This window comes from Plectropomus leopardus, chromosome 15, assembly GCF_026936395.1.
Source record: "Plectropomus leopardus strain MGB_pleo_1.0 chromosome 15, ASM2693639v1, whole genome shotgun sequence".
Taxonomy (NCBI): domain Eukaryota; kingdom Metazoa; phylum Chordata; class Actinopteri; order Perciformes; family Serranidae; genus Plectropomus; species Plectropomus leopardus.
Window position 1 is genome coordinate 10,346,457 of NC_142190.1, and position 19,263 is coordinate 10,365,719.

The 19,263-nt window shown below is 37.7% G+C and overlaps 1 protein-coding gene across 1 annotated transcript in view; it reads left to right on the forward strand.

The window, feature by feature from the left end:
- Positions 1–16,447: 16,447 nt before the first annotated feature.
- Positions 16,448–19,263, forward strand: part of zbtb16a (zinc finger and BTB domain containing 16a) — a 189,373-nt gene continuing 186,557 nt past the window's right edge. Inside the window, exons 1-2 of the mRNA XM_088088753.1 lie at positions 16,448–16,537; positions 17,526–17,652. The gene's annotated coding sequence lies outside the window, so the exon portion shown is untranslated. The remainder of the gene's footprint in view (positions 16,538–17,525; positions 17,653–19,263) is intronic.

Genomic DNA, 19,263 nt, shown 5'->3' on the forward strand with positions numbered 1-19,263 from the left:
AGAGAATCTGAATGCAATTTTATTTGATCTATTTAACACTAGAAAAAGTGAGACATGTAATTGTGGATCCCAAGAGTCTGATTAAACAATAACTGCTGTCACTCTGTAGTCATTATAAAACTGTGCTGTCATTGTTCGTCTCGATGGAGAGTGAAATACACATATACATTGCCTTTCATATAGAGAGCTACATTCACCCACACCATCATGCACTTCTAAAGGCTTTTTAGGGATATTTTATTCATGTATCATGCAGTTATGTATATTGACCACTAGAGAGCAGCGCATCCCCAATTTAAAAAACAGACTGAACCTAGTGTCCGCTGAGGGCCAACACTGTATAACAGCTAAATTACAGGGCTCAAATGTTTTATATGCAAAATCATTTATATCATACAACTTTCCTAAATAATTAGAAATATAGTTTATATTAAGTCATCTTTTCTTTCGCTATGATGTAAGGAACTAGAGATGGACCAAATCAGAAAATGTACTAACTGGCACATTCACATTCAGTGCATATAATTCAACATTAAGTCAAAAATGATCACATGGATCCCTCACTGTGATGCACATAAGTCTGTCCTGTTTGTGCTCATTCAGAGGCAAACAAATACCTCCTGAAAAGGCTTCATTGATCTAAAGGAATTCTCTAATTTGACCAAAAGGTGGCAGGCTAACTTAATATAACAGAAACGTACACATGTTCTATGGAGAAGCAGCAATCAAGTATTGGTTAACGTCTCTAAATCAGGAATATGACTAAACACAGCTGAAGGTCATACATATTCTTTGCAAACAGCACACGTCAGAATGCAGTTTTATATTTGTTTGCATGTAATCGCTTGCAGTGATTGCTCACACTGAGAAATAACCTTAGAGATCACCGTGAAGTGTCACTTTAGATCTGCTCATGTTTATCTGAATGACTAATATGACTGGATCATGATTCACTCTGTAATGAGGACGCTAGACAAGTGCTGGTCAATTTTAATTTAAAAATGTTGAGTTTTTCTATTTTATAACATTTTAGAGGAAAATTCTGTACTTTTTCCCTCCTCTTCATTTATTTAATGGCTGGAGATACAAATTGCCTGTAACTTTCACATATGAAACATTTAAGTGGCTCATATGATTTTGTCCCTAAAAGATGGGAGATGAACTCTGTTTGAGTCTTTTTCAGTGCAAATTCATCAATAATTTAGCCTTCTAAAAGGAATGATTCCACAGTGCTTTTACTCTCGATATTTAAGGTTGATTTACTGCTAAAACTTCTGTACATTTACTTTTTGAATGAAGAACTTTTATATAAGTATTTTTACACTGTGTCACTGCTATTTTCCCTCAAGTAAAGAATGTAAAACCCTTTAGTAACCCCAAAATGATCAACAATGAGTGATCAAATTCAGTGTCAGAATGCTCAAATTGCCATTTAAACATGCTCCTCAAAGCTTTATTGCATTCCTCTTTCCCTCTGCGGCAGACTTCATTCCACCAATAACCCCAACTTTGCACACACCAGATTAGGGTCCCTTTCAAGGGAGCCTTCCCTCCCCCACTATAACAATGGTCCAGTGTGGTCCTCTGTGGCCTGGGGTTGATCCTACACACAGATAACTGACAGCAGAGAGCCTGTAGCCTCGTTGCTGTTACCTGGCTGAACACACACATTTACTTTTGCACGCACACAGTCTGTAGTGAAGCTTCGTGTTGAAGCTGTTTGGTACACACCTCACCTATCTCTTGGTTAGAGGGGACATTAGTCAATGTGTAGTAATGAGTTAATTAGTAAAGTGCTTGTGCCATTTATGTAGCTTTTTGTCAACCATTTGTCATTATCAACGGTGCCATGTGCAGCATTGTTTAAGCATTAATTCACAGTCAGATTGATAAAATTTAACAAAACCATCATGGCAGGCTGTAAATAACATGGACACAGCACGTGTCACATTACACATCAGTTTCTGAATGGATAATTTAAGGAAAAAGTAGATGTGTCCTGGATGAAGCTGAGGTTGTAGGAGCAAGTGGAATCAAGGGCAGCTTGGTGATCAGCTTCTAACACATCAGTCTGTAAATCCTCAAAGGTATACTACGACTTGTCTGTTAACCGCTTGTAAGTACACTGCAAACTACTATTGTGTTTTACATGTTGTAATGGACTTTAGCAAGCTTACTAGGCAAACTGCCATGCACTGTTCGTGCATGCACAAGATTTTATGTGTTACCCATGAGCCAGTAATTCCTGTGTAATCCACATAATTGGGAAGGCTGCAATCACATCACCAATACACTGATGGGAGTAAAGAAGAAAACAGTATAAAGATCAAAGGTCTGCGTAAAAAGGGAGGTTGGGTTAGGGTCAGGGTGGTGGATGGGTCAAACAAACACAGGACTTTCCCCCAGGAGACCTGTGTTCCTGTCCTGTGTGACATCAAGTGCATTTTAACTTATTTTAAGTTAGTTAAAATACTTTTCCAAAACCTACTTAACCTAAATCTACCTAACTTACGCAATTTTATTTTAAGTATGTAACGTGACAATGACCAACCATGATTCTCTACACTTAAAGAAATTAATTATAATCTAATCCACATAACTTTACATTTAGTACACAACTCTACGTTAAGTATGTAACTTTACACTATGTTTGTAACATAACAGCACCAAACCATTTTTCTTTTTCTCAACCTAACCTACATAACTTTACATTAAGTATGTAACTTAATGTAAAGTTATGTAGGTTAGTGAAAGCCAATGCCAGATTCACTTTTGATTGGAACAACCTTTTTCCACTAAGTGTTTTGTTTCAATCTATTGGTTTTGTTTTGTTTTCTGGTGTAGTGTATGTGGCCTCTCGGACACAGCCAATGGGAGGAAAATAAGAAAAGGTAGGCAGAGGGCAGAGCCTCTGCAGATAAATACACTGCCACACACTTCTAGTGGGTCATGAGCGATGATCCAATGGGATTGTGTATGTATCATTGTTTTTGGAAAATCCTGCACAGTGTAACTGCAATATCTCATGTATTATTTTTGAAATGGCAACTTATGGCGACATATGTCTAATTTCTTATCAAAATCTCTGCATATAAAATGTTTTTATCATATCAGGTTGTGTTCTGGTATTTTTGATGGATAATTCAGTTTCATTAACATATTTCGATGATTTGGATCATTTTGCTCAGTAATAATAACTCTCAAGATGGCATTGCTACAGGGAAGTCCAATGGGACAAGAAAAATAAACAGTCAGACATCTTAAAAGACTATTATCATGCAAAAGGATTATATAACTTTAAAGGTCTTTCGTGATGAATATGTGAGGAAATAGATGGTGGTTTGCAATCAGTAGCATCTGTCTCGTGACAACTTAGTTCCCTGTTTCATTAGTTGTTTCAACATTTCCTGACTGACTTCCTGAGATGGACCATTCAAGAGCTTAGGAAGTGAGTCAACAGCCATGTAGAATTCATTGTGGACCGATCATTTCCTACACGCTGCCCAGGTTGACAAAATACTGTAACCAGCCACTTGAGATTAACACTAAGACTTGTTTTTGAAATGATCTAATCTAACTGATATTTTGTGAATTTTGTTAATTATTACACTCTTTAAATTGCAGTGTGCATGCAGTGTTGGTAGATGTCACCACTCCAATAGCAAGCATGAGGTATTTTTACAGTAAGAAAAAGTCACATGACATCCCACATTTGCTTTTTTTACACCAATATTTTTTTTTACCATTTGCTATTCTAACATCATTTGTGTCCGTTAATGCTTTTAGTGTGAAGCGATTTCCCTGCATGTGAATATTCATCTGTTTTTTTTTAAGTTACAACATTTTTAACATTTTTTTTTTAAATATTAGCTTTGCATGAGAAAATGTTTTCTCCACAACAATTATTTTCCTGCACTTTGGTGAATCTTTATGCACTAATTTTTGCCTTTGCTGCATGGAAATGTCTTTGTCTAAACAAAAGTCCTCCATCACTTTCATGTTTTTAGTTGCAGGAAACAAATGCACCTTCTAGATATTGAGGGAGACGTCTCCTCTGCATTCACCCCGAATTCTACGCTGATGTGCTCTTCTAGGATTTTCTCAAAGGTAAGAAATATCTCACCTTTTTAAAATAATGTTTATCCTTGATAATTTCTTTCACAATAGAATAAACACTAAATCATTCTGCGTAATTCAGCAGTGGGCGCATCTGCTGACAAACAGCGTTCTCCTCATCTGCCTGCGGAGAATAAGCATCATGATAATATTCCACAGTACAATGTTGGTAATATTTTGTGCCAAACGGGGGAATAATTTCCACAGTGAAAGCCTGTAAACTGATGTAAACAGTCGAATGTATTCAGTGAAGCTGAAGTGATTTGATGAAACAGAAGGCCACACTTCCCATCAAGGTCAGCTTTGTTGAGAAGATTAGAGTGCAGGCTGAAAATACCTGAGGCTGAGCTGCAGTTTGTTTTGAAATACACAGAAGCAGATGTTTGCACAGCAGATTCTGTCTCTCTTTCTCTTTTTGTGTGTGTGTGTGTGTGTGTGTGTGTGTGTGTGTGTGTGTGTTTTCCTCCAGATTGTTGAGGAATATTTGTTTTTTCATGCAGAGCCACATTTCAGCCTTCTCATTTCCAGGCAGCTCCTGTCTTGTCCCTTTTTGCTTTTGCCTCAGCAAAGAGCCAGCCAGCCATGCATTCCTATCCAGAACACTCTGCTTCATCTCTGCTTCCCAACCTTTAAATCACATCAGTGTTACATCATAGCGCACACACGCACACACTTCCTGCTGTGGCAATCATGCCAAAAACTTTTTCCTCACATAATTTTTTCTCTCTCTTTTTGCCCTTTTATCAAAACTTTCTTGTAGTTGCAAAGAGTCATCGTTCTACGTCTATTTATCTTCCCCTTAATCCCAGAAGGAACTGTTCTGAACTGAAGTTTTTATTCTGCATGTACCAAAATATTTTGGATGGACACAGAGCTCTGTTTGCTGGATGTGCTGGTGAGAAGGTGCAGCAGTATATTATATTCATTTCTAAGCAGACAGCAAAAGGCTTGTGGCATTAGAAATATATTATGGTGCATTTTTTAGTCAACTTTTTTCAAAATGGTAAAAATGAACCATCAAAGAGACAAATTACTGTATGATTCTTTATGTTTTAGCATTGTTTTTCAATACGTGTGCTGCACAATACCGTAACAGTCAAACAATGTGCTCCAGTCATTTTTGTTTTTGTCACTAAGTTGCCCTGTCAGCAAAATGATATTTCTTTTCCTCTGAGTCATTACTCAGACAAATGTGAACATATAATCCACATAAAGCACTTACTGCTTCAATCATCCTTATCAGATATAGTGTGTTATTATTATTATTACATGGTTCCAATGTAATAAATCTAGGAAGTTTTTGGCTGCTGCTTCTTATGCTGTTTATCTCTTTATCTTACAGCCACAAGACTGAGGTAGACTGAAGTATAACTGAGTAATGAGCATGATGCACTTTATTTATTTATTTTTTATGTAGTTAGTTAGAAATGTATTGTCCAGATCATGGAAAATTCACATGTAGAGATATTTCATGTTTTACAGAAACAGTGACTTCTCATTTTCTTTGCAGTTTTGTCTTTCTCTTATTTCAACGGACCCTTCAAAGAAATGCAACAGGAGTTCCGGCAAATTACAGAACATTCGGTTTTTGATCAGCAAATCTTCAGAAGGGGGCTTCTTCAAAGAAATAACTTCCCACTTCACTTCTTAAGCTGAACAAAAACTCCTCTTAAATGAATGGCTTTTGCTCACAGCTTGTGGCCGCAGCTGGCAGTATTGTTGCCCACTCCCGTCCGCTGGCCACAGAACAGACAGACAGAGGATGAAGGGCGATAGAGGGGGCTGACACAACAGGTACACACATGAAACGACTGCAATTATTGCCCTCCCGCCTTCCCAACACCACTGCCTGACTTGACAAGGTGTTAGTTGATTTATATATTTTTGTTTTCACAGGGTGGCACGTTTCCTCAGATGATTTTTTAGTCCAGCATTGGGATAAAAAGCTCAAGACGAGAAGAGGTTTGATTCTCTTTTTTGTTTTAATTATCCACAGAATATCTGAATAGCACTGCAGGCCATTGATCATCAATAGAGGTATGGATACAAAGAAAAACAGAAACGCACCTCAAAGACAATCCCTCGAGAAACACAGAGCCTTGACATTTTGGGGGTTTGTTTGTGCAAAAATAAGGAATTGTGGTCAATTACCATGACGACCACTTTTACTAATTACATGTCAAATTACTTTTACACTGGGAACTAAAGTTGCTGGCAGTTGTCCCCCGTTGATATGCCTCTAGTTTAATGTTTTATTTGTTAACTGATGTTTTGTAAACTTGGGTTGTCTATCTTCTTATTCTTCACCTAGTATTTCCTTCAACGTCCATCTTCCTCCCACGTCATCTCATTTTACTCTGTATAGGTATATAAGCTCTTGAATGTGGGGTCAAGTGTTTTTCCTTCCTGACTGGGATGGATTCTTCTAACATGGTCAACCTTGAGGTAGAGCATGTTGGCTGTCTTCACATATACAATCTCATTCACAGTGAAGCCCTATGTTGCACACATTCTCAACATTTTAGAGCACACTGACTTATCAGTGATGTTTGAGGCAAGTGAGAAGAGAACTTGAGAAAAAATCGTGTGTAACATCATGTGTAAGGACAATATCAGAGTGAAAAGGTTACCTGGGTTTGTTGCTGTGTCGCTGCTCTGTTTGATAAACATTTTAAATCACCACATTGACATGGGCAAAGGTTAAGGTAAAGTTTATGGTTATTAGAGCCAGACAATTTAAACGTAACTAAGGTTAGTATAGGAAGCCTTAGTGGAGCCAACGAGCCTGTTCTCATTCAGAGCATGTCAAATACATCCACTCTGTCAGTGCTTTTGGCATACAAGTGTGACGCCAGATGTCAACTTCTGCGTTAACCTGGAACGTGGCCGGACAGAACTGATGGCGTTTGTAATATATATTTTGATGAAAGTACATGCATCAACCGTGAATTTATAATTTTGATATATTGTAGGACTATCAAAATGGAGAAATATCTAATTTCATCAGTTTGTATAATATTTTGTTTAGCTGTATTTTCATTCATGTATCATTTCTCATTAAACATTCGAAATAAAACCAAACCAATGCCGTTGATGACGTAATAAAGGGAACATGTATGTGCTTATAGGGTGGGCGGGAGGGGTGGTAGATGGGTGTGACAAACAACTGACTTTCATGCTGGAGTCCGATGGAGTCCAACTCCGGCTCCGAATGACATCACCAGCGCAAGATGGCAGCGACCATGTCCCGAATATTTTAGCTTCACTTAAGCAAAGCGGGGTTAAGTGGGGACATATCGTCTATCTTTGTATACAGTCTATGGTTCACCTTCTGAGGCTCCGCTGATTCACTTTGCCTGGAACTGACATCGGCTTTTAGGATTTCTCAAAGCTCTTCGTCTTGACATTGAGTCATTAAGACACATTGTTGAACAACGCAGCTGCAGTTTGAGCTCATATGATTTCCTTTTTGTGGCTCTGTTGTGTGATGCTGCTTTGAGAACTAATATATGAAAGTGCTGATTGCCAGACGATTTAAAATGCTGCCAAACTGAATTCAAGCAGAAACATTATGTTGTCTGCAGTACCTAGTGTATGCTTTGTATACTATTCTGCGTGCACTACTCGCCAATATTATTCTTCATTACTTCTTTTAAAATAATATTTTCTTTCATATTATAGAGCTTGGTTTCACCTTCAGCACCAGTTTTTGAATATTTGTTATGAATGAATGCTCAGAAAACTGTAAGTATACTGCTTCTTGAATGTGACCATGAAAGATAAGAGTCTCTAAAGTTCTATTGATACTAGGCTGGCACATCAAGAATATATTATATTATATTAAAATTGTAAATAACATAGAAAATCCGATGCATTGAAGCAAAGTAACACTAATATTATATTGACGTCTAATAATATTAAAAAGACGTGGACATTTATAATATATTTTAGAGTATTTTTATCATCTTTTCTGTATAAAATGCTGAATGCAATACAGTATAAACCAGGTTCATTTCCTGCTTCAAGTAGCCTCAGTGAGTCTTCATTGCCTCTACATTACATACAGCAAATCGTGTGAACAAATACGACATCTGTGAATACTTTTTATTGTCAGCTCTTCCTTGATAGTCATATCACTTCTTGTGTGCCAGAGGAGCAAAAAAGAAAACACAAGACAGGAAGTGTTTAGAATAGCAAATGTAAGACTTGAACTGCATGTCTCTGTGTTGATTTGATTATGTTTCTTCCTTTCAGGAGAGAGTTACAAAACAATACAAGTAATTCAATCTGAACTGTGAACCACAGGATCATTGTTGTTTATTGCAACTTGGGTCCCAGTTCTAGAACTTTGTCCATCATTTCTAGAAGTTAACCCTTTGAAATCTGAATAGACATCGGTGTTCTTGTGCTGCATTAAGACGCCTTTTATAAGCTTTTCTTTACACTTTGGAACCTGAACAAACTGGACTGATTTCTTTCACAAACATGGGGAGAAAACAGCAACAGCCAACTTGACAAGAAATGTCCCACATATTGCAAGAAATTAGTAAAAGATGACAAGGAAATTCCTGAAAAAGAAGTTTTTTTAAAAAAAGAGGGGAGGATAATAAGGATTTTTTTTTTTTTTTTAAAAAAAAGGTTTTTAAAAAAACCAGAAAACTATATTTATAATATTTTTGTTTCAAATTATGTTTCAGAAAAATAATCAATATGTCTTTATTGTTTGTTTTTTTAATTTTATTTTAAGCATTTTGTAAGGTAATTTTCTTGCTTGTTTTATTGTTTGTTAGGTTTGGAGGTTTTTTAACCTTTTTTCAATGCTTATGTACAGGTAATTTTCTTTTTTTAACAGATATTTTGCTAATATTTGGACCATGTCCTCTTAAGTTGTTGTTTTCCTTCTCCGCTTGTTTTGGAAGAAATCTAAGCCATTTGCTGAGGTTTAAAAGAGTAAAAACAGCATTGTTTGTATACAGTGATCTGACAATACATGGACTTTGCTTCAGTTAAGAGTGATGAGGCAAAAAAAATTAAAGGAATTAGATAATCAGATAAGTTGTATACAGTTCTTGTTTTCTTGTTTCTTGTCCCACAAGGGTGATTTTTTCAGAAATGCCACTGAATCACCAGATGCCATCATTTAAACTTGTGAGTCCAATATTGTTATTTACAACAGGAATGAAGCCCAAAACTATAAAAAAAAACACTCAATTTGTTATAAACCAGACGCATATCTCATGAATGCTGGCTCAGTTTTGAGACTTTGAAACCCTCTATAGTCTGTCATCAAACCAAAAATAAGATGTAAGGGGGGTGATGCAATGGTTTCAAGTTAAACTGGGTTGAGAGATAAACAAACCAAGGTTACCCTAAATTATTTTTGCACAGATATACAGATATTGAAAACAAGAAGAAAGAAGAGGGAGAAAGAGAGAGAGAAAGATGTGCTAAAGGATTAGCTGTGAGTAGCTTCCCCGTGGTGCTGGCCTTCCTTTTCTGAGGAACACCAGGAACACTGTAAGGTGATTACTGTGTCGTTTGCCATCGGTCCACTGGTTTAACACTATGGACACAAGAGTTTGAGTCGCCACAATGGGATTCAGAGTTTTTACATGGCTTTTGTTTAACAAATGTTTTTAAAAATGCTCAAACTTTGTGAAAGTTTAAGTTAAACAAGATACACTGATAATTTCTGCATGCAAATGATCATCAAAACTGAAAAACATGCGGGAAAAGGAGAGCAAGGGAGGCAGGGACAAGTTCAGAGAGAAGTTTTGGAATACTGCTCCATTTTAGACAGCTGGGTCCCTACTGTGTGTGTGTGGTGATGAGGGGAGGAGTTGGTTCTTTTCTTTAAAGCTAGCTGTGGCGTTGCAGTGTAATGCATTAGCTGGAGGAGGTGGACAAAAGGTGGAGGTGGATGTAAATACACTTAAACTCTGATCCTGTGTGCCATCCAAGCCATGACAGTGGATTAGAGTGACAGTGAGCTGGTGTGCGCAATACCAGGAACCTGAAACTGCAGCAGCTAAATGGAACTCAGTCATCAACAACTTTCCTCACATCTGCGCTTTTCTTACTGACATGTCAAAATGTCTTCTCCTGTTACAGTTCCTATTGCTGTTACTACTGCTGCTGCTGCTCATTTTTGTACATGTAGAACTACTATGAATACTGTTAGTACTACAATCATGACTGAGACTGGTGCTAATACTGTTTTTACTGTTTCATCTGCTACTAGTAGTGCTATAAAACATTCCAGTGGCGATTATGGCACCAAAAGCAGGTGTTTTTTTTAGTGCGACCTCTACAGCATTTTCAGCTACTATTGTGACACTACATGTGGATGTTTTTTTGGTGAAACATTGGCAGCATTTCCAGTCACAATTATGCCATCAAATATTTTTTAGCAAGACATCAATGGCATTCCCAGTGGGGATTGTGTCACCAAAGCCAGGTGTTTTTAGTGAGACATTACAGCATTTCTAGCAGCGATTGTGGCACAAGAAGTGGGCGTCTCTGGTAAGACTTCTGAAACCTTTCCAGCATCATTTGTGACACAAAAAATGTGTTTTTTAGCATGATATTGGTGGAATTTCAAGTGGCAATTGTGCCACCAAAAGCATGTTTTGTATTTATTGTTGTTGTTTTTTGTGGGACATTGGCAGCATTTCCAGATGTGACTGTGCCACCAAAACAATTCTTTCAGTCTGAATACAATCTGTTTCTAACATAATCAGTTGGGTTTTGTTCCTCAACATAACCATATGCTAACCACATCCTTGTTGAAACATACAAAACACAACAGAGTTTTGACATATCCTTGACATAATAACAAAAAAATGTAACATATCCACAGTTTGCAGAAGCACACAATGCCAATATTTAATCTGGCATTTGGGTTGGGTTACCACAATATCTTATGGATACCTAAAGAAGAACACTAGCACACTAATCACAGCACAATCACGAATTCAACCTGAAAAAGGGACTGTGGATTTCCCAATTTCAAAAGGGATTTCAGCGCCTGTGTTAACTGGGTCACCTCTCCATGCACAGTGTCCAAGAGGCAGGAAAAGCCTGCAGTCTCTTTCACCACAGGGTCTTGTGTAAAAGTAGACTTGAGTGGGAAGAAAAGATGGAGTAAGCAGGGCAGCACAGTAGACTGATGAGGAGGAGGCTGGATAATGTGCTGATCTAAACATCAGTTTCATTTTTGGAGGTTGTTTTGTTATACATCATGTTTTACTTTCATAAATAATAACCGAGGTGATGAATTTGTTCAGTTCCTTTGCATTGTGTCTTTGATCAATATAACTGAGTGCACCTCCTGGATGTTATTAAGTGTCACAGAGTATTACAGTATGTTGTATTGCTGGGAGGTGTAATGGATTAAAAGACTCACTATAAAGCATTACATTGAATCTAATACAACATTATACCAATCAATGGACCTGCATTTTAATCTTTTCCCTTTTCTCTCAATCTCCTTTTTTTCTCCTTACAGCCTGTCTTTCCACATTTATTTCTTCACCCACCATTTCACCATCGAGTCTTTCCCTTACTCATTACAGTGATGTGAGATTAATTTAAGTACACGGACTTTCTACTAAACTAGTCTATCTCTGGGCTTTTTGGCCCTTCCAAGATGTCCATGCAATCTCCTCTGAAAGGAAAGAGGCTATTAAGCAGCCCTTCAAGAAAGGATGGAGGGAATCAAACCGAGGGCAATTGAACACAGGTAGACAAACAAATTCACACAGTGACACTGTGAAGAAATTGAGGTGTGTTTGTGTGTGTGAGTGGGTGTGTGTGTGTGTGTGTCTGTGTGTAATGCTGTTTCTTTAAATATGGCATTTTAGTTCTCTCTTCAAGCTTTGAACAAACTCCTGAACGTGTGGTTACATCATTTTTAGGGGATATGACAAACATTTGATGGTGTTACGCATTATTTTCTGCATCATTAAAGACTACAAGCCTATAATACAACTGATTAAGTCCTAAAGGAAGAAAATATGCATTAGTATATACCCATAATAGCAATGAGTATTTAGATCCTTTACTCAAGTAAAAGTTCAAAACCTCACTAAAATAAAAGTTTGTATGTATTTTCAGCAAAATGTACCTAAAGTATAAGAATAAAAAGTATTCATTGTGCTATAAAAAATTCTCTGTCAGTGTTTTACTGATGTGTTAACCTGCCAGTCCGCTCCATGTTCACATTTTCCCCACCCAAACTTTTAACTATCACCTGTCAACGTGAGCTCACCCCAGTCTCTCTACAAACTGATAATTGTCCCGACTTACCTGCAGCCTGATTGTACTCACGTTTGCTGCCAAAATATTAAATAAAGATCATTACCAACTACTCTCCTGCTATGTTGTGCTGCAGTTGGGTCCTACCACACTTCATTAGTGTCAGAAAAGCTGTTTTCAGCTTTGTGATGATGCATTTTGGAGCTGATCCAAGATTTTTTAAAATTATTTATTTAGCTTAAGATGTTACATTCATTCAAAATTGGAGGCACGTGGTTTTCACTGGTCAGAGAAGATATGAAAAACCATAATCAGAAAAGTAACCTAAGCTGTGAGATAAATATAGTGCAGTAAAAGTACAAACTTTGCCACTTAGATTTAAATATAAAGTTGCAGAAGTACTAGATTTGTACTTAAGTGCGGCAGTTGAGTAAAAGTGCTTAGTTACATAACACTGCTGCTCTACATGCCAACCTGTGGTTGAAACGTGTTTTGAAATCCCAATGGCAAAAACCAACAGGATTACAGTAATGCAACTCTGCTAGATACTAAGAGTTGGCAAGTGCAAACATTCATATTTGATATGAAAACACTGATATAAGTATTTGTTTAGTTGTTCACATTATTTGATAACAACTCATGACAGAAGCCAGTGTAAAGTTGACACTGTGGCTTGAGGCTGGAGCCAAAGGGAGTGTCCAAAACTAAATTCTCAGTTACAATCCATTTGCATCTTGCATTAACCTGTGATCTGTATATCTTTTGTGAATTGAGAAAATAATCCTGTTTATGCAGAAATGCACACAATTAGAATGCGAACAGATTGGCTACACCACCTCTGGCTCACACTGTGATCTCGGGCCAGGTGTAAATGCAATCTGTAGAGTTTGGCCACATTCTTAAGAAAAAAAATGTCCCAGGACCCACTTACTTACTTGCTTTTAGCTCTTTCCATTTGTCATACTCTCACCTTGCATGTCATAGCAGTCCCTCATGTGTATGACCCTTGACCTGCCCATTGTGGATTTTTTTTCTGTTTTAGTAGGAATTTTGGCCTGATGTGTTCACAGCAGCTACATGTGGATGTTTTACAACTTTAGTTTTCTTTTGGCCACATAAAGTCAAATCCATTTAAACAGTTTGGCATATAATTTTAGCTGAGAACATGGCCGAACAGAGCTGGTGGTGTTGTTATATGCTTTTGGATGACTGGACAGCACCAGGCGTGTCCACATGACATGCACAAGGATGGTGTCTCTCAAGTGTGCATGAGACACAGAAGGACAGTATCAGGTTGTAACACTGCCGATGACAATGTATAAGGAGAGTGTGCTCTTAGGGTGGGTGGAAGGGGTGCTGAATAGGTCACACAAACACTTGACTTTCATGTGGGAGTCTGGTGTTTCGCTTCCCATGTAGATGTGAGGTGTTTTTTTTCCAAAATCTTACCATGTTCCTCTTTTGCAAAAACTATACATCCGTGATGGCAGTCTTTAGCTCCTCAAATCCTTCCTACCTTTTTGCTATATTTTGCTTTATTTTTTTTATTTTTTTCATCTCCATGGCCCTTTCTGCTGAAGCACGACTTTTCTACGATAGAGAAGCCCTCGTCAACATTGGGAAAATTTGTGTTAGGTTTGGACTGAATGCAGCAGACCACAAGAGGATCCCCACCAATGGCATATGCTGAGCGGGCAGTCAGACCAGAGGGAAGAAACGAAAACGCCAGGTGGAGAGGGAGAGCCAGCATCATGGCGAGGCTTACTCGACTTGGACCGAGAGCTGTTCCTCTACCAAGCCTCCTTCTGGCTAATGTCTGGTCGCAGGAGAATGAAGATGAGATGTGTTGGCAGCAACATGCCCAAGCACCTGGATGGAGATGGAGGACAAATTAAATTTTGTTTTTTTCGTTTAAAAAATGACAATCTACCTTCTGCATTCTTCCTTCTTATCCAAACCTAACCACTGTGATGGTCTGTGTTGGTTGCCATGTGCTCAGGTTGTGTAAACATAAGGACCATGTGCATTTGTCGAAGCATGGTAACAGTATTTCAGAGCATAAACAGCTGATGCAGAAGGATACCAAAAATGTCATAAGCAGATGCAGAAGGTCACTGATAAAGCGGCACCATGTGATGAGTTGAGATGAAAACATTTTGTAACACTACTCAAACAATAATATCGCACTATAACTTGTTATTTTTGACTGTGTAAATAAGCAAAGGTTTGCTCAAAAAGTTCAATATGTAAACTTAAAATGCAATATGTCAGTGTTGTGTACACAATTTGTTTCCACTGCCCCCAAGTGACAAAAAACAGTTATTGCAGGTTTAAAGTGTTCTTCTACCTCTCAAAAGCAAAAAAGGCCATTTTTGGAAAAAAGATAATCACGTGTGGGTTATGACCGATTAGTCTCAACTGCTTATTGCACACTGATTCAGCACGTTTAGTCTTGCATCTTTTACCCTTGCTCTTTGTAGGCCCCATCTTTAAAGGCCCACGTACTTCCCACAGACCAAAACAAATGTGAACCCTGCAGAACAGGATTCCCTGAGGAAAGACTCAGTTCGATGTACAGTGAAATCCCCCTGATTTATTTGGTCAATGTCTGCCTCATCCACTCTCACTGTACAATGCATAAGGACTACCTGAGGCATGGGAGGGAATTGATCTCCTGTCACACTGTAACTGGGGCTCTCTCCTCTCACATCACCACTTTTCTGTTGTGATTTCTTCAACCAAGGAGATCAGCTCACATAGCTGAAGAGTGTAAATGGGTTCAAATATGTTAATTATTAATGAGAAAATTACCCCCCCAAAGTCCATGTGGGGTTTTGTGTTTGTCTGAGCAGGTTTGTGCCAGACTCCTTTTCCTATGTATCACCTGTCGAAACCAGAATAGACTCAGACCTTGAAGCTGCATTAATGAACTGAGAATTTAATTAGAAATTCATATGTGGGAGATGATATTCAAGCGATCACTAAACAATGGCTCTCTTAATTAACTCTGATCTCCTTTTTCTCTTACAATTAGCCTTATCAGTGTTCATTTAGCAAATATAAAAGGATATAGTGAAAAGAGATGAGAAGGCTGTGTACGCACATATACAGAAGTCCAGAGAAATACATGAAGCTTTCAGAGAAAAAGATGTTTTCTCTGCCCTCTGCCTGCCTTGTCTCTTCTAATGCTTTTATTCTCTTGTTTTGTTCCTCCTATTTTGTTGTTTTGTTCTGAGTGATCTCCACTCAGGAGAGAAAATACAAGCTTAAAGCCTGGATGAATCATCAAGTTAATGTTGCTTTCCCCTAAAAACTTGCAGTCTCGGTGTGGCAGCCTGTCACATACATATATATGTACATACCTACAGGTTTTTTCTATCAGCGGCATGGCTGCATGCAATGCTAAATCATACATTTTTTCAGTAACCTGGATAGATGTCACAAAGGCACATCCATTATTTCAATGTAGTCGCAAATAATGGCCCAAAGTCTTGTCAAAAATAAAAAGTTTTATTTTGAGGTGCTCATTTTTTAGCAGTCCAGTCACCAGAAGGAAATGTGGTTATTGTACATTTCTCTAAACCATGGATTTGTTAAAGTTGTACATTTCATACATATTATATCAACATTTCAAAAGGGACATAGTCCAGATTGCATGCATATGAGGGGATGGTGGACAGTGAGGTGAGATGGCTGCTGAGCTGCAGACCACTGATCAAGACCCAACAAACTAAAAATGGCAGTTTTTTTTAGGGAAACATTGGCGGCATTGTGGCAGTGAGTATTTAAGCCAAACCATGACCTTTTCCTAACCATAACCAAGTGGAAGCTTTTTTGTGTCTAAACATAACCACATGTTAACCACTGTTGTTGAAATGCAACATTTTAACATATCCACGACATATTAATGTACACATATCTGTGGTTTTCAGAAACAATGTCCAATACAATGTCCACATTTGTTCTGGCAGCTGATTTGTGATGCCTTGCTATTAATAAAGCTGCATTTAACTCAACCTGTTTGAGCCATTTTAACCACTTGGTTGATTCCCCCATAGATTCCCCAGGGGGCACTGCAGTTTTTAAGAGCAGGTCAGTTCAGGTCTTCCTTCCTTCCAGGAAGTTCACAGTGGGACAGTCAGTGCTGCCACATGGCCTGTTTATGGTGAGTTTGCAAAGTTTATCCTATTTTTTGATGCAGTCAGTTGACTTGAGTGATGTTGATGCATACACCTGAAAGAGTTTGATGACTGAGTACATTTTTTAAGCATGTTCAACCAAATGTTTGGGACAAGACACTGAATGTTTCCATGGAATGCAAAGTTTCTTTATGTAACATCTGTAGAGCTATTAACATGATCCGATTTTATTCCATTGTTTAGAAGGATTTTTAGATGTTATCAATGAAAAAAAAAGACTAACCAAGTAAATGATAACACTGATACTGACAAAACAATTCATGAGTTAAACACTTCACTCTGGTGAATGGGGTTTGAGAAATGCCTTCCTTTAGGCTGTGCCCAGATTGAATTATTTAAGAAATAGCTAATAATAAATAAACCTTTGTTTTCTTGTGTCTGAATACAAGTTGGTTAGAACACCAAGGAAAGGATACATCCCCAAAATAAATGCTCTACTGTTGCAGCTCCACACAAGTCTGATCTAGTTCTATGAAAACTGCACTGCATACTGCATGGCTTTGTATTTGAATATGACCTTTTGTATTTGAATATGACCTGTGTTTAAAGATAAATCTTCATGATGTTTATATTAAATGTTAAATAGTTTTTTTTAATTTTTTTATGTTTTTCTTGTTCATGAAAAGGGACAAGGTTTTCCATGTCTAAAAAATGTAGGTTGTTAAGGGTTTGTTGTCAATGGACTTTGGTCAATGTAATTAAATATACTTACTTATGTACTATTTTAAGTACAACTTTGAGTTACCTGTACTTGTCTTGAGTAATATTGTCCACCAGGATGAAAATTTGTTTTCTGGCCCACTAGACACAGGAGGTGACTTAAAAAAAAAAAAGACAAGGTCATTAGACACATCAGACATCAGTTCAAATAATGCAGACATTGATCTTGTAAAATACGATGCATGACATTGTTTTATAAGATTATGTTTTTGCTTTTGCTTTAATTATCTATAGAACAGCAGAAGTGTGAAAGGGGGAGAGAGACAGGATGACATGCAGTAAAAGGCTGCAGGTAAGAGTTGAACCCATGGTCGCTGCAGCGAGGACACAGCCTCTGTGCATGGGGCGCCTGCCCCACCAGGTGAGCTCACCGGTGCCCTGCATTGCATTGTTAAACACAATTTACAATTTATACATTACATTCTACATGCTTATCCACCTCCCCAACTTCTACACCTTTATTTTCTGCCGCCCTACAGCGAGAACACAATACTTTTACCATAAGCATTTGATGTAAATCAAGGTTTGCAGAATTGTCTAATATGAATGTAATTGCTTTGGATAGTAGGCTGCTTTAACAGGGTTTAATGGCCACCTCTAAACACTAATGCCTTCCAAACACGATGTTATGTGTGGGGAAAAATTACTCTGCTACTTTTCATGCACAAATCATGTATTTACTTTCTTAGACGACTGACTAGCGTAGCTAATTTTATTTTGGTTGAATAGACACTGTATAGTAAATGTGGAATGCACTTGCATGCTCAAGGATCATAATGTTGAAAGTATGCATGAATCAGAGTCTCACTGTCGTGCTTTAATGAGACACAGAAGTAGCACTGCTGTCCTACCGAAGCTGCTGATGGCATATTTTGCTGAAAAATATTCCAGGTATTCTGTTTTTCTCCCTGAACTTTGTCTTGTCATGTTTGAAAAAACTCAGAAACACTTTAATCCACCACCCAGTAGACATTATCTTAACTCTTAAAGTGCTCCTTAAGACTGTCCCATATTATTCTGTTGTAGAGGCACTCACTGATCCATGGACGGCTGTAAATAAAAATTCTTTTATAAATGAATCCATTTGATGTTAAAACACATTCTTCTGTAGCTGTGTCAGAGAGGAATAAATCTTCTTTATACTAGATATGACATTTGGCCATAGAGGTGTGCCATATCCTATTGTTCACAATAATAATGGTATCATTTCTAATATGACAGGAGAAATTCATATTGTGATAATGGCAGTATTCCAACTGACATAATGAGTCATACTGTTGCACACCACAACTGAAGACATTTTTGTTGAGTTTTTATTTGAAGGCACACAGTTACATTTGCGCTAACATGTAAAACTATAACACACAGTTGCAACTGTATGTTCTTGAAATAATTCTAAAATATAGATTTTTTAGTATTTTGTCATCATCAAGAATACTGTCATCTCAAAAAAACAAACAAAAAGAAAAACAAACTTAAATATGGTGATATTATTTTAGAGCCATATCGAACTCACTTCTATTTGGCCAATACAGCCGTATATCAGCAAACAAATATATTGGTCTAACTTTTTGATTGCTTTTTGAGGTGAAAAGTGATTCAGCTTTTAAACAGGACAAAGTTATCTACAGATAATGATTTACTGTCTTTTCAAAAGCAAATGTATCCTCTTTGTAAGCATCCTTTAACACGGCAAAAAAATCCCCACCATGCTGTAATGGTCTATCATTGCTCAGTTAAGAAATGAGTCTTAGGTCAAGGTACTCTTCACCTGAAACTGACCACACAAAGCCAGTTTGTCGGGCTGCCATTCTTTTACCATTCAAGACAAGAGCAGTATTGATCCAGAGGATTCTCTTAAGCGCTGTAGTTTGTCCTCTGAGGGTGCAGCTGAAGGCTTGGAATGGAGAAGTAAACAGGCACTTGGTAAATAAAACACCTAGGTCAACATAGCCATTTCACCCATTAACCT